This window comes from Nycticebus coucang, chromosome 10 (assembly GCF_027406575.1).
Source record: "Nycticebus coucang isolate mNycCou1 chromosome 10, mNycCou1.pri, whole genome shotgun sequence".
Lineage (NCBI taxonomy): Eukaryota > Metazoa > Chordata > Mammalia > Primates > Lorisidae > Nycticebus > Nycticebus coucang.
The window spans coordinates 48,043,717-48,058,942 of NC_069789.1; positions in this window are offsets into that span (position 1 = coordinate 48,043,717).

Sequence of the window (15,226 nt, forward strand, 5' to 3'; positions counted from 1 at the left end):
CATCCTCTACCTTACCTACTTGGTGGTGGATTGGGTTTTCCATCCTCTTGGGTTGAGGTGTGCTTTCCAAAGGAAAGGAAGTGGGTTACTACAGGTGAGTCTGACCAAGATACATGGATAATCGGTTCACTTAAGGTAAACAATCACCATTGAGGGGATCTGGACAGTCATGATAAGCTTTGGCCAGTTTATACACTAATTTGCACATGTTGTATATCTTTAGTCAGAGAAGGTTATTTTTCAAAGCAAAATATCTAGTACCTTGCTGGATGATTCACAGTGGCTTCCTTAAAACTTCTCAGTATTTCCTACCTGTGACACGATAACATTTTCATAAAGTTCAAAAACTACAAAACTCATTGTTTAAGCATGAATATAGGTATGATCTTTTTTCAAAAGTCAGGAAGACAGTAAACTTAAAATTCAAAATAGCAGCTGCCCATGGCATGGGAGGGGCCCAGGGAGGCACTCTGGTTGATGTAATGTCCCAGATCCATTGGGTACTTTTGGGAGGTGAGTTCATGGGTGTTCACAGCATTGCTGTGGTCCAAGGTTTACACACATGTGGCGTATAGTTCTCTGAATGCCTCAAATAAAAACAAAAATGTAATGAAGTAAAACAAAACAAAACTTCTCAGTATTTCAAATTTGTGAGAAAAATTATACTTAAGTTCTTCATAATTTCAAAGTAAGTCGAACCTATGTTTTTAATATACAAATGTCATTATTGTCCAAACATCTAGTTGGTGGCTGAGAAAAATAAGGGTAATCTCTTCTCAGTTTGGTCAGTCACCAATAAGGAATCATGTAAACGAACGACACATTCCAATCCATCGTAGACAGCTGTAAACCCACTAATCCTATTCCCTATTCCAGAGAACACAGGAAGACTTCATTTTCTCCTTTTGCAGTTTGATAGGGGCCAGGAGAAAGGGTTCTAGCCAAAAATATTTAGGACCAAGCAATGTAAGCCACTTCTATTTATGTCCTTTAAAAATATCTTCAACAATATTTCAGTTTTTCTCCATCTTCTTCAGCATGTTCAGAGACTGATTTAAGATTCTAGTATCAGAAGACAGAAAGGAGTTTGGGTTCCTGAGTCACCACTTGGAAGAAAGCCTCCAAAGAGACCTTCAAAATTGGCATTGGATAGTGACATATGGGAAAAAGAAACCTGTGAGTGAAATCACTGAATTGTTACAGGAACTGGTATTTATTGTGCTAATAGAGAAATTGTTATCAGAAGTAGGGTGTTGACATAACCAAGCCATATTCTTTGACCTTTACATGATTCTAAATATGTAGGATCAATTTAAGAGTTCAGCAACAGGCAGAAAGGAAACTAATATCAGAGAACTAAAAGATGGGAATGTATGTTATGTAGTGATAAATCATTTGGTGTAACTATTGCCTGCTATTGATTACAGATAGTTCATATTCCCAGGATACCTTCAGGAGAAATGGTTACAGAATAGGATTTTAGTAGTGGCATTAGCTAATATTGGACTTGTACTACAAGCAAAAGATGACTCAGGAAAGAATTCTTGAATTGGCAAGTAGAAATAAAATACAGAGAATCCAGAAATTTGGCCTTGTAGGGTAAATTGTTTTAGACAGAAACAGTAAGATATGGTACCAAAAAAGACTTTAAGTGACAAATATCCAACAAAAGTTCTCAATTGAATAAAGCCATCAGGAGCAAAAATTAGATTGGAGTGTAGCTTTCCCATAATTATTGCAGATAGCCTCTATGTATTCAGGTAATTATATTGAAAAAGCAGGATGGAAGTGATGAGACCAAAAAAAAAAAAAAAAAAGAACTCAACAACAATGTCTAGAAAAAATAACTAAGGATATTGTTATTGGCACATGAACCCGACTGGTAGCAAACAGATATGTCTAAGTTTTTGAGAATTGCATTGCCAAAGAAATCAGAGGCCTGGAGTGAAAAAGCTTTGGCTTGTCCTAGGCTTAAAACAGTTTTTGAGTTCCTAATCCATTCTAGATTGAGCAAAAGTCAAGCTTCTGGAGCTGTACTGCTTCAAAGGAAGTGGGTTCCCCAAAGCTTACTTCACATATGGTCAGGGAAAAGAACAAATAAGGGAGTTTTTTCCCCTGAGTCAAATACACACATCTCTGTCATACCCAGAATTCCAAGGTTCATAGTGTTGGCCCAGAGGGGTTTTAAGTATCATTGTGGATCATGACATTTATGTTGTCTATTATTTATTGCAGTTTTCTTATAATTTTCTCACCATTAAATATGGCTTAAGATGGTGGAGAAGTGGGATGTAGACAATTCGTCATGTAGGTTACTGCATTCAGAGGTTCCATGTCAGACTGATGGTCAACACAGCACATCATCCACATACCCTGGACATTGATCTGGAGGTGGTAACCAGATGGGACCTTGGGTTGTCCACCTTAGGGGTGAGTGGTGTGCTCTGTGAGTGAGAGGAAGAATGAAGTGGATATTTGATGTTCGGAAGGTCAGACACAGCAAGAAACTCTTAGTGTTCACCATTTTTTAGTCTTTTCTCGGCACACAAGGTTACATCTCCCAGTTGACTCTGCAGTTAGATGGGCAATGCAATCCTGAGCTCTGGCCAGTGGAATCTGAGCAGAAATGATGACTGTCATGTCTAGGAAAAGTATGTAAAAACCTGGTGTGTCTTCTCTCCATTTTCTTTCATCTGAACAGCTGGAGGCAAAGCAATCCAAAATGAAAGAGTATACACTGAGTACACTTTTAAGTGAAACGCAGGTTTCAGAGTTGTCATTTGAAGGCGAGGCACCCAGGGAAGGTGTCTATATAACCCACACCACATACTCATGAGTAAGTTACAGCTTTGTTTTGGGGTAGAATACCTTGGAAGTTGTATTTTGTAGCATCCTGCATTGACTACTTTAACTAATATACTGTTCTAAAGACTAGATCTACAAGCAGGAGAAATTCTTTATTTCTCTTGAAGGGAGTGAAATCATCCCCCTACCCCATCATCATCATCACCATTATCTTCCTCACATTTGGCTCAAAAAATGCCTTTTGAGTATTTGTAATGTATCAGGCACCTTGGTGGATATTGGAGTGCAAAAATGAATAAGACGCTCTTCCTTGCCTTGTCCATAATCCAATGGGAGACACATACATAAACATATAATGAAATCAAGACTTATATCCTAAGTGTGACATTATTAACATAAGACGCAGCTAACTCTTTGGCAGTGGGAGGGGCAGTGATAGGTAAAGACCTCACAGAGGAGGCAACGTATGTGCCAGCTTTTAAGGGATGAAGAGGGATTTTCTTTGAAGATTGGGCAAGTGGGATGCTTCTTGTGTAAAGGCATACTGGTAGGAAAAGCAGGAAAATGAAATTGACTGCTGTGGTTGGAGATGAAAAACAGATGTTTTGCTATCATCATCATCAAGGTTAGTATCCTATTAAAATTACTTATTAATTTCCACACAAAGTGGCCACACAGATTTGATCTCCATCCTCTAGAGGAGCTCAGCCCTGAGGGAACCTGGATAATAGATTAAGCACAAACCAGGTGAGTTAAGCTCTATAATTCACTTGCTGTGGATCAATTCACTGGGCTTTTCTTAATTTTATTAAAACTGTTGTATTACAGAGAGAACTCACATTTATCCTTCCTGATTCATTAGAATTGTGCAAATTCAGTGAGTAAAACAAGCAAAACCTGGTTTGAAAAAAATAAACACATGTTTATATTTTTAAAAAACAGATATTATAGGAGGATTGCAGTAGCATGGATCAGAGTCACAGTGGTGTGTGTGCCATCACACTCAAAGACACATTGTTCCCAAACAGATGGATTCTAAACAAACACAAGACAACTAAAAAGAAAGGACACATTATATAATCCTTCTTTCTGCTGGTATTTGGTATCCTTAAACAGAGCCTACCTGTGGGCTGGAGTCCACCTCGTGAGAGAGCCGCTCTCAGACACGGGAGACACAGGGACACGGGACACGGTGTCACAGAGGGTCCAACAGGGCAGGCTGGACAAGGTAGGATGTGTACTTAGTATGGCTGAAAGCAGTACAGCCAGAGTAGGAATCAGGATCACAGTTTAAGGCAGAAATTAAAATTTTAGCCAGAGTGGCTGGTTTGGGGGTGAATGGATAAGGCTACAAAAAAGAAAATAAATCACAGATTTGAAGCCAAAAACAAGTCAGGATGTAGAATATAAGTGAGGGAGGACTGTGGGTAGAAATATAATACAGGTGGACATTCCAGAGGATTCTTGCAGAAAAGGCCCAGGGCCTCAGCCCTCACTGCTAAAGCACACCTACTGTGTCGAGGGGGGTTGGAATGTCCCCCAGGATGGACAAAAAACTAGTTTGGGGACATCTGAGTAAAATTCAGCATTTTAACAGAGATGGGATACCAGCAGAGTTAGAAGGCAATTAAAAATACCCTTGAGCTGAGATCATCCAGCCTAAAGGCCGAAACTAGTCCTCTCCCATCCCCTAAGGCAACTTTCTTTGTGTCCTTAGTTGTGCTCTTGAGAACTGTTCTATGATTTAGTGCCTTCACCCTGACGACCTTTTTCATAAGCAAAAGAACACCCACAAGATCCAGTGGTGACACTATTAACTATTTCTTCATTCTGTAAGCACACACCCTAAAATCTGAATAAAAACCTCCTGAGATCTTGAATTAGGGTGGCACCTATCTGCCTTGCTACAGACTGTTACGGTGTTGGTCTCTCTGGGTCTCAGCAGACTTTTTCACAAAAATTCTGCATGTTGATTTCTCTGAGCTGTTTCTCCCTCCGCCTCCAGACCCTGGGTGGTTGAGAAAATCCCCTCTTCGGAAATTCTGGTGCTACAACATGGGACAAGTTGTTCTGAAGGAAGGCTTTAAAGAGTGAAGTCACCTGAGGTTCACCTTTCCTTGTGGTTCCTCCTTGGAACTGAGTGTGTGGCAGGGTAGCACATTTTTATGTGAGAGGCATCTAGGATGTGATGTGAGGTATGGGTCTCAATCCTTAAAGTGAACATCATTGTCCCAGTCTTGGGACTTGAAAGCTCTAAGTGAAGTAAACACTTGGTCAGTTGTTTCCTGCCATCTGCCTTCCTCTCCATTTCTAGATGTGGAAAAATTTCCAAGCTTCCGGATGACAATGGCTCCTGATCCATCAGTGGCATCTAAGAAGGAGACCATAAAGTAGGCATGGGAATGCCATGGGCCTCCATAATTGGAAATAGGTCCCTAAAATACTCTATTTTTTCTCTTGGTGCTCTTTCATGGAACTGTGATCCATGAAGCTCTCTAAAACCTGCTTAAGGCTATTTGGACAGGCATAATACATAACTTTAAGGACATAAGGCCCTGGTAGTCAGCAACTTTGTAGAATAGTACTCCCATGTGTTTGAGATCCTAAATCTGCCTCGTTATAGAGCGAATGCTCCGGGTATTTTGCAAACTGGTAAACCATTTCCTTTTTATCCATTGAAATCATAAAGACTGTAATTGAGATGCAGAGTTTTATCTTTGTAACCTAGGCCTATGTGACATAAAGTCACTGGTGATGCATCTAAGAAGTTTAGACCCAACAAAATCCAGCCTAGAGACTTGGATGACATTGCTTCTATCCAAACCATCAACGAATCCTCAATGCTTTAGCTCTGCCCTCTCTCTCCCCCCAATTTACAAAGCCCTCTCTTTTAGGAGAAGGATGGTGGAATTACTTTGCATCAGAATTAATGGTATAAAAAGCTACCTTCTCATCTGAGTAATGCTAATTCATCTCCATCCCTGGTCATTTGCTACCTATTAGAAATATCCTGACAGCCTGCCTCTCATTACCATTGCAGCAGGTCTAGCTCCCAAGAATAACCTTCTAAGGAGGATGAAATATATGCCAGTAGCATCTAATACCAGGGCATTCACATTCATATTTTTAGCAGCATGTATCAGTTAGCCCAACCTTTAGTGTACTGTATGTACTTTTAATAATCTCCATAAAAGCCTGATTTCCAATCCCTAGGCTCAAGCTGACAGTGTAAATAAAATCACCCAAATCCACAGGGTAAGAGAAATGAAAATGACATGGATTAAAATTTGGTCAAACCTCTTTCTTTTTAAAAATTCTGCTTCCCTTCCAATTGGATCACGACCCTCTGTGTGCTCAGCTTAAGACCAGACGGTATGCTTTCACTTTTATTCCTCTCTGCAGTAGGCTTACAGTATTTAGTGAGAGTCTGTAAAGAATGTGTGCTGGGTGGAGAGTTAATACCATAATCCCCCATCGTTGGGGTCAAATGCTGAATACAGCAAAAGAATTAGAAAACATGTTACATACAATGGCAGGAAAAAATGCATCCACACGCTGTTCTGTGAACACTAGCATTCATCACCCGCAAGTAATGGCCATGAGGTAATAGAGTGTATAAAGAGATGTGTACTTGAAGTCTAGTGCGCGTACAGAAGCAGGGATGGAAGACTTGAGCAGAAACCTAAATACCCATACACACTGGGAGGCATTTGTCACCATTTTTTAATTGCTTCTTTCTAAGTACCTGCTTGGATTTAGTTCCTAAGTAACACATTTAGCCACTAAATTGTTTCACAGAATGGAATCTTGAGCTATCTCTTTTCACTCTTCAGCAGTGGATGTGAATATTATTCTCAAAGTGCTGTAATACATCTGTCTCTGGAGAATTTTCTTAATGAAGGAGTAGAAACTTGAGGCACCTTAGGAAAAAGGGTTGAACAGCCACCTTCTATTGTGCCTTGGGAAAGTCACCTAAACTCATCTGGAGCAAGTAAATAACTTGGTATAGAAGTTCTAGAAAGAGAAATGAGTGTGTGTGTGTGCACACGTGCATGCACATTTATAAATGGTTTGACCATAAAATGACAAGTTGTATTCATTTTAAATGATATCCTTTGTCTTAGTTAATTTTGCTCTTGCTATAACAGGACACCATAGATGGGGCAATTTATAAGTGGCAACAGTTTATTTGGCTTATGGTTCTAGAGGCTGGGAAGTCCAAGATTGAGGAGCCCTGTCGGGTGAAGACCTTCTTGCTGTCATCCATGATAGAAAAGAGAAAGGTAAGAGAATGTGCAAAAGAGAGCAAGGCAGAGCCGAACTGTCTTTGACAACAAACCTACTCTGGAGATAACAATGTTAATCCATTTACGGAGGCACAGTCATCATGACCTAATCACTTCTTAAAGTTCCCACCACTTGACACTGCTGCATTGGGTATTAAGTTTCCAACAAAAAACTTGAGAAGCATTCAAAACATAGATTCCTTACAAGTGTTAACTATTAGAGATCAACACTTAAATTTTTTAATTTATCTCTAAGTTTATAGATTGTAAAAGTCACTCTCTGGGCTATAGAAGTCTATGTTTGACAAATGCACAGAGACAAGCACCACAGTCAAGATACAGAGCAACTTCATCACCCTCAGTGGTCCCTGGTGGTGTTTCTTTGTAGTCAAACCTTCCACCCTCAACCCCTGGAAATCACTGATCTGTTCTTTGTTCCTGTAAGTTTTATCTTTGACAGAACATCACATAAATGGAATCATATGGTATTTGCCTTCTATGCCTGACTTTTTTGATTTAGCAGCTGCATTTAAGATTAATCCATGTTGTGGTACCAATAGTTTGTTCACTTATATTGCACAGTAGGATTTTAATTTTGTAATTTTCAATGACACTCCAAGAGTTTTTTGTTTCCCAACTTTATTGAAGTAATTTATGTGCAATAAATGCACCCATTTTAAGAGTACAGTATGATGAGTTTTGCTACTGTATATTATATACTTATGTAATGAATATCACAAACATAGGACACTATATAGGATACTTTAATCACCCACCAGAAATTTCCTCTGTGTCCCTACACAATCAATCCCCATCCCTAAGCAACCACTGAATGACTTTTGACAATAAAGATTAAATTTATCCTATCTAGAATTTTATCTAAATGAATTCATATAGTATATACTCTTTGTGTGTGGCTTCTTTCAATTAGCATATTTTTGAGATTCATCTATGTTTTGCATATATCAGTACACAATTCCTTTTTGTTGCTGAGTGGTACTTTGTTGTTGCAAGCATTATACTCATAATAGCTTTTTTTTTTTTTTTTGAGACCAAGTCTCACTCTGTTGCCCCTGGGTAAAGTACCATACATAGTATCTCATAGCTCACTATAACCTCAAACTCCTGGACTCAAAAGATCCTCCTACCCCAGCCTCATGCATAGCTGAGACTACAACTATGTACCACTGCACCTGACTAATTTTTCTATTTTTAGTAGAGATGGGGTCTCATTCTTTCTCAGGTTGGTCTCAAACTCCTGGCCTCAAGTGATCCTCCTGCCTTTGTCTCCCAGAGTACTAGGATTGCAGGTGTGAGCCACTGCACCCACGCCACCATAGCTTTTTGATAATACCTTCAGGGAGAATTTATGTGCTACATTCTCATTGTAGCCAACTATGAAATGGAACCTGATATAAAGAGGGTCTAATTTTTAATACTCACACATCAAGAAGATCTAGTGATGTCACCTTAAGACTTCATATATATAATTTAGCACAATGATTAGAATGATAACCCCAAATAAGATTATATTTATATAATATAATATGTAGTATAATAATGCATATAAAATAAAAAATAAATAAAATAATTAAATATAATATGTATTGTATTTATATATAATAATATGTGTATATACTTATATATACACATTTGCACACACGTGCACTAAGTTTACAAATTAAACTATTAAATTAATTTAATTAAACTATTAAATTATTTTGAAATAATTTAGAATAGGCATCAAAACAAAAGGGCTCCCTGACTTAACAAAACAAGAGCATCATCATCTGCACATTTTAAACAAGGTTTTATGTATGTTTACTCTTAAAGACCAACAATCATGTGTTAAACTAGAGAAAGCCATTTTCTTTGGCCAAAAATAGCCTACCTGTTGTCCAACAAATTTATTGAGTGCAGAGATCATAATCTAACCCACTATTGCACCAGCATGAACAAAGGTGCTTATGAAATGTGTGCTAAATATTAACTGAAGGAACTGAGTATTGACTTTTGCTTAAAATTTTAAAAGCTAATGAAACTAACATTTTACAACCACCTAATCTTTGATAAACCAAACAAGAACATACCTTGGGGGAAAGACTCCCTATTCAATAAATGGTGTTGGGAGAACTGGATGTCTACATGTAAAAGACGGAAAATGGACCCACACCTTTCCCCACTCACAAAAATTGATTCAAGATGGATAAAGGACTTAAATTTAAGGCATGAAACAATAAAAATCCTCCAAGAAAGCATAGGAAAAACACTGGAAGATATTGGCCTGGGGAAAGACTTCATGAAGAAGACTGTCATGGTAATTGCAACAACAACAAAAATAAACAAATGGGACTTCATTAAACTGAAAAGCTTCTGTACAGCTAAGGAGACAATAACCAAATCAAAGAGACAACCTACACAATGGGAAAGGATATTTGCATATTTTCAATCAGACAAAAGCTTGATAACTAGGATCTATAGAGAACTCAAATTAATCCACATGAAAAAAGCCAACAATCCCATATATCAATGGGCAAGAGACATGAATAGAACTTTCTCTAAAGATGACAGACGAATGGCTAACAAACACATGAAAAAATGTTCATCATCTCTATATATTAGAGAAATGCAAATCAAAACAACCCTGAGATATCATCTAACCCCAGTGAGAATGGCCCACATCACAAAATCTCAAAACTGCAGATGCTGGCGTGGATGTGGTGAGAAGGGAACACTTTTACACTGCTGGTGGGACTGCAAACTAGTACAACCTTTCTGGAAGGAAGTATGGAGAAACCTCAAAGCACTCAAGCTAGACCTCCCATTTGATCCTGCAATCCCATTACTGGGCATCTACCCAGAAGGAAAGAAATCCTTTTATCATAAGGACACTTGTACTAGACTGTTTTTTGCAGCTCAATTTACAATCGCCAAAATGTGGAAACAGCCTAAATGCCCACCAACCCAGGAATGGATTAACAAGCTGTGGTATATGTGTACCATGGAATACTATTCAGCCATTAAAAAAAATGGAGACTTTACATCCTTCGTATTAACCTGGATGGACGTGGAAGACATTATTCTTAGTAAAGCATCACAAGAATGGAGAAGCATGAATCCTATGTACTCAATTTTGATATGAGGACAATTAATGACAATTATGGTTATGGGGGGGGAAACAGAAAGAGGGAAGGAGGGAGGGGGGTGGGGCCTTGGTGTGTGTCACACTTTATGGGGGCAAGACATGATTGCAAGAGGGACTTTACCTAACAATTGCAATCAGTGTAACCTGGCTTATTTACCCTCAATGAATCCCCAACAATAAAAAAAAAAAAAAAAATTTTAAAAGCTTACACTTGAGATGTAACTTAGTGTTGTAATTGTACCTTAAGGGCAGCCAAGGAAGAGGGGTGAGGTAATAAGGAAGGGGGAGAAAGACCATGTGAATGGAGGGTGTACATGTGTGTGCATTTATATCACAAATCTGCTGGCCCTCCAAATTAATGGTAGAAATTGGATCGTTTTTGCACAGAACCAATATTATACACACATATGACTAAATGACTGAAAACCAATGCTTTTAAGGAGAAAACTATTAGGAAAACTGTTCATTAGGATTTTAGAGCTTTGTTTGTGAAAGATAATCTTTTGTTTACTTACATAAGACACCAGGATATCTGAAAATACTGAGTGAGTTTGGATTCTGACCAGGAAATATAAGACATGCTCTGAGTAATTAGGCACGTTAGTGCTTTCCCACAGGGCATATTGACTAAATGACTAAAGCACTTATTGCCAGCAAATAAATTATTATTATCTAAAACAGAAATATTAACATGCCCTTAACTGTATACATTATCTGCATTTCTATTTGTGTAAAGGCAGCCCCGCCCCCCAGTCTTCTGTACTAGCTGATTCTCCTTTCCCTGACCCATCAATGTCGATGCTCCTTTTCTCACATTTCCCTGGTTTTCAAGGAGAAATCATTCATACCCGTAATTAGACAGAGACATTCAGTCTACATCTCCAGCCCAGGTTTCCCTCATGAGGTTAGACACACATATTTCTAGCTTCCTTGAAACATCTCTCCTTGAATATCCCACAAACAAACTTACATCATTCAAAATAGAGCTCAGTATCTATCAAACCAAATGGTTTCTCCCCATGGAATTTCCGTATAATTCTGTTAGCCCATATCTTACTTCTTGTATTCTCCACTGGACTGGAGGCAATGAACTGACCGTGTGTCCTTCTCTAAGTGTCTGGCATATGGTAGGCATTTACAAATATTTGTGGAAATAAATGATACTTATATGATACTCACGTGTAAATAGGGAATTATTCTACCCTGAACTCCAATAAATGGTTTTTAAATGAATGAGTGGCCATGATACACATATAGATATAAATATTTATTCCCACCCAAACTTCCAGTCACCATAGCTGCATAAAATCTACGATCAGACAATATTTATTTTATATAGCAGAAAAATGATTAGTACATTTCACTTTTCTTCCTATTTCTCATTGAAATTATACTTTTTATTCAATTTTATAGGTACTTTTTAGTATCTCACAAAGCTCCAGATATTATTTTCACTTGTTCAACATTGTCTCTTAAAAGAGTCCTTCCTTCTTTACACTAGAAGTTCAATTTGAAGAATCCTGAGAGCCTCAAAACAGGCTTCTGTGTAATTGTTTACACTCTATACCAGTGGTTCTTAGTCTGGTCCATGGATTGGCAGCACCAGCAGCCTCTAAGAACTTGTTAGAAATGCATATTCTTGGGCCTTACCTGACACCTTCTGAATCAGAAACTCTGGGGTGGGATCCACTAATTTGTGTTTTAACAAGCTCTCCAGGTGATTCTGATGCGTGAACAAAATTAAGAACTACCATAAACTTCCTGGAGAAGGTTCACCTTCATTTGGAATCTTCCTGAATTAATTCTCTCTCTCACCAACTCTCATTATTCATTTGAGCCTCTCTTCAGTCCTAAGCATACTCACATTAAAAAGAAAATCCTTGTGCATTTGACAGAGTCAACAAAAAGAAATTTTCTTCAAATGCAATAATATGCAGAAGCTCTGTGTGTGTGCGTGTGTGTATGCAAACAATAGAGAGCTGCTGTGGCTGACCATGATGGCAGGGTGAGGGAAGCAAAGTCTGCCCCTCTACTGTGCTTCTTCTCACCCACTCCCTTCTTTCTGACATCTCCAAGGAACAGAGTTTGAAAACCTCTGAGGCAGTGGGAAAGAAAACTAGATGAGAAACCGGCCTCCACCTAGACTCCAGCTTACTTCTTCGGGCAATTCATTTAGCAGCTCTAGGCCATATTTTTCTTATCTGGAAATAATAAATAACCTGTAAAATTTCTCTTTCAATTAGAAGTTCATTTTTTTCTTTCATATTGTTTAGTTTCTAATAACAAGAGATATGGATTGTCTTGAAACTTCTTTCTTCCTGGGAGACACAGAAAATAGATACGGGTTGCGCCATTTGCTAGTCCTCAGTCTTCAGTATTGACTTAAAGGCATTAATGAATAAACAGGGCCTGGCTGTCACCATTTCAAGGACCAATAACGAGGAAGAAAGCTTCCTCAAGAGTCACATAAACATTGAGCAGATGTTGAACTCCAGCATTTGACTGGGAAGTGAGCCCGTGGTGTGGGGCAGGTGAGGTGAGAGAACAGCAAAGTGTGGTTGGATTGGCCTTCTATGCCACCTCCTCCCTCCACCCACCTTCACTTTCCCCTTTCCCCATTCTCCCTCCTCCTACGTACCTCCTTTCTTCTCTTCTCTCCTTCTCTCCTCTTCTTCCTTCTTTCCTTTCAAGAGCACCCAAAGCTTGGTCCTAGAGCATCATCTAACTCTGTGTTCTCCACACTCCCAAGGCCAAAATCTACTAAGGGAAACAAAAAGTCCAGGTCACTTTTACACTGTCTGGGCATCTCAGCATTTTCATCTACCTCTTCTTCTTGCTCCCTCCTGCTTCTTCCTATCTCCTCTTAGGTCCCCTGTCCCTGTCTGAGGCTTCTTCTTAGGAACAACCCTAAGCCCACTGGATGGTGCCACCAGAGTTAAAGTGGAATATAAGCCTAGGACAAAACTGTGCTATGCCATTCTTATGTCATAGGAGGGCTCCCAGGTGTGTGGAGCTGTAGGGTTGGGAGTGGGGCAAAGGAAACCTGAGCAGGCAAGGTGGACTTGATGTTATACTCTTGTAACCTTGTTTCACATAAAAGCTGTCTGGAAAGGGATGAGCCCACCACCCTTGGTATAGGGGGCTGGCGCCCTACTCACTGAGCCACAGGCACTGCCCTCCCTCCTGCATTTTTAACTACCCCCTTGTTTTCCTTTCCTTCAGCTCTAAATAGATACAAATCTCACCTGTATTTTATCCTCACATTCTACTTTATCTCCTATTCTGCTTCTCTTTTTCCTTGATGGTAGAACTCTCTGAGACATAAGTTAAACATATAGGGTCTGTGATGATGCCTCACTTTCCACCTCCAATTACCCATCTTCTGGCTTGTGCTGTTACCTTCCCCTTTCCCACCCTGTTCTCTGCTGGAACTGCTGTGCTAAGTCACCCATTTCAAATCTTATGACAACTTATCTCATTTGACCTCCCTAAGAGAAATTGACCATTTCCTTCTGGAGTCTATTTTCTTCTGAGAGCATACAACCACTTCTTTTTCATTTTACTTGTAGTTCGTTAATTTGTTCTTTCCAGCTTTTGCTGGTTCTTTTAATGCTGTTTTTCCCTGCAATTTTGTCTCTTGCCTTTGGCTTTTATATAGTATTATATGTAGTATTTACTCCTTCTGGGCAAAATCACCCATGCCTAAGAATTCAGCCATCACCTGCATGCTGATAATTTCCAAATATTTGTCAGCCCAGATTTCCCTCTATGGGGCTCCAGACATAGTTATGTTGGAATGCCTCCATCAAAACTTTGCCTATTAACAAATTTAAATTATCATCTTACCTTTTAACCCTGCTCCTTTTGCTTCATGAATAGCATATTTGGCTACCTGGGTTAGAAACTGAGATGTGTCCTAGTCTTGAATATGCTTAAATCTAATCAAATGAATCCCCCTAACACTTCATTTGACATATCTCTCTAATCTTTCCACCAGTTATTATCACTCCTGCTCCAATTTCAGTTCAGGTTGTGATCATTTTTCATCTTGGAAAATGCCCTTTGGATCTGGCCTTCAGTCTCCTGCACTTTGTAATCACCTTCAATCCACTCTCCAGATGATCCTTCTGGAATAGCATTGTCCAATGTAGTAGCCACTAGCCACATATAATTTGATTTAAATTCCTTAAAATTAAATAAAATTAAAAATTCAGTCTCTTAATTACCCTGGCCACATTTAAGTACTCAATAGCCCATGTTCCAAATTGAACAGCACAGACGGGAAACATTTCCATCATTGCCGAAAGTTCCGCTGGATAGCACTCTCTTAGATCACAATATGTCATACCCCTGTTTGCTTCCCTAATGAGTCCTTGTAGACTTCAGATTAAATTCCAGATTTATCAGATCGTGTGCATAAGATAGATCTTCCAGATTTATCTTATCTTGGCATGTAAGATCTTGCGTGTTCTTCAAACTCAGCTCAAGTTTTATTACATCTATGAAGCTTTTCCTTGCCTTTCTAGGCAGAGTTTGGATTCACTTGTTTATGATTCCCTGGGTAGTTTATACTACCATGACCTTCTTCATTTACTCATTTAAAAGTCCTATTCACTCACTCAGGAAGGCTGGATACTATCTCCTCAAATGTGTCAGCATCCTAATTCTCACAACCTATGAATGTGTTACCTTACCTAGCAAAATGGATATTGCAGACATGACTAACAATCTTGAGATAGGGAGAGCATCTTGGATTATCCAGGTGGGCTCAATGATGCAATCACCAAAGTCCCTATGGGAGAGATGCAGGACTGTCAAAATCAGAGATCCAGAGAGGAGATGAGATGAAGGAAGCAGAGGTTGGAGGGATGCGTGTGAAGATGAGGAAGGAGCCAGACAGCAATGAATGTAGGCAGCTTCTAGAAGCTAGAAAAGACAAAGGCGTAGATTCTTCCCTGAAGCCTCCAGAAGTGATGCAGCTTGGCTGACC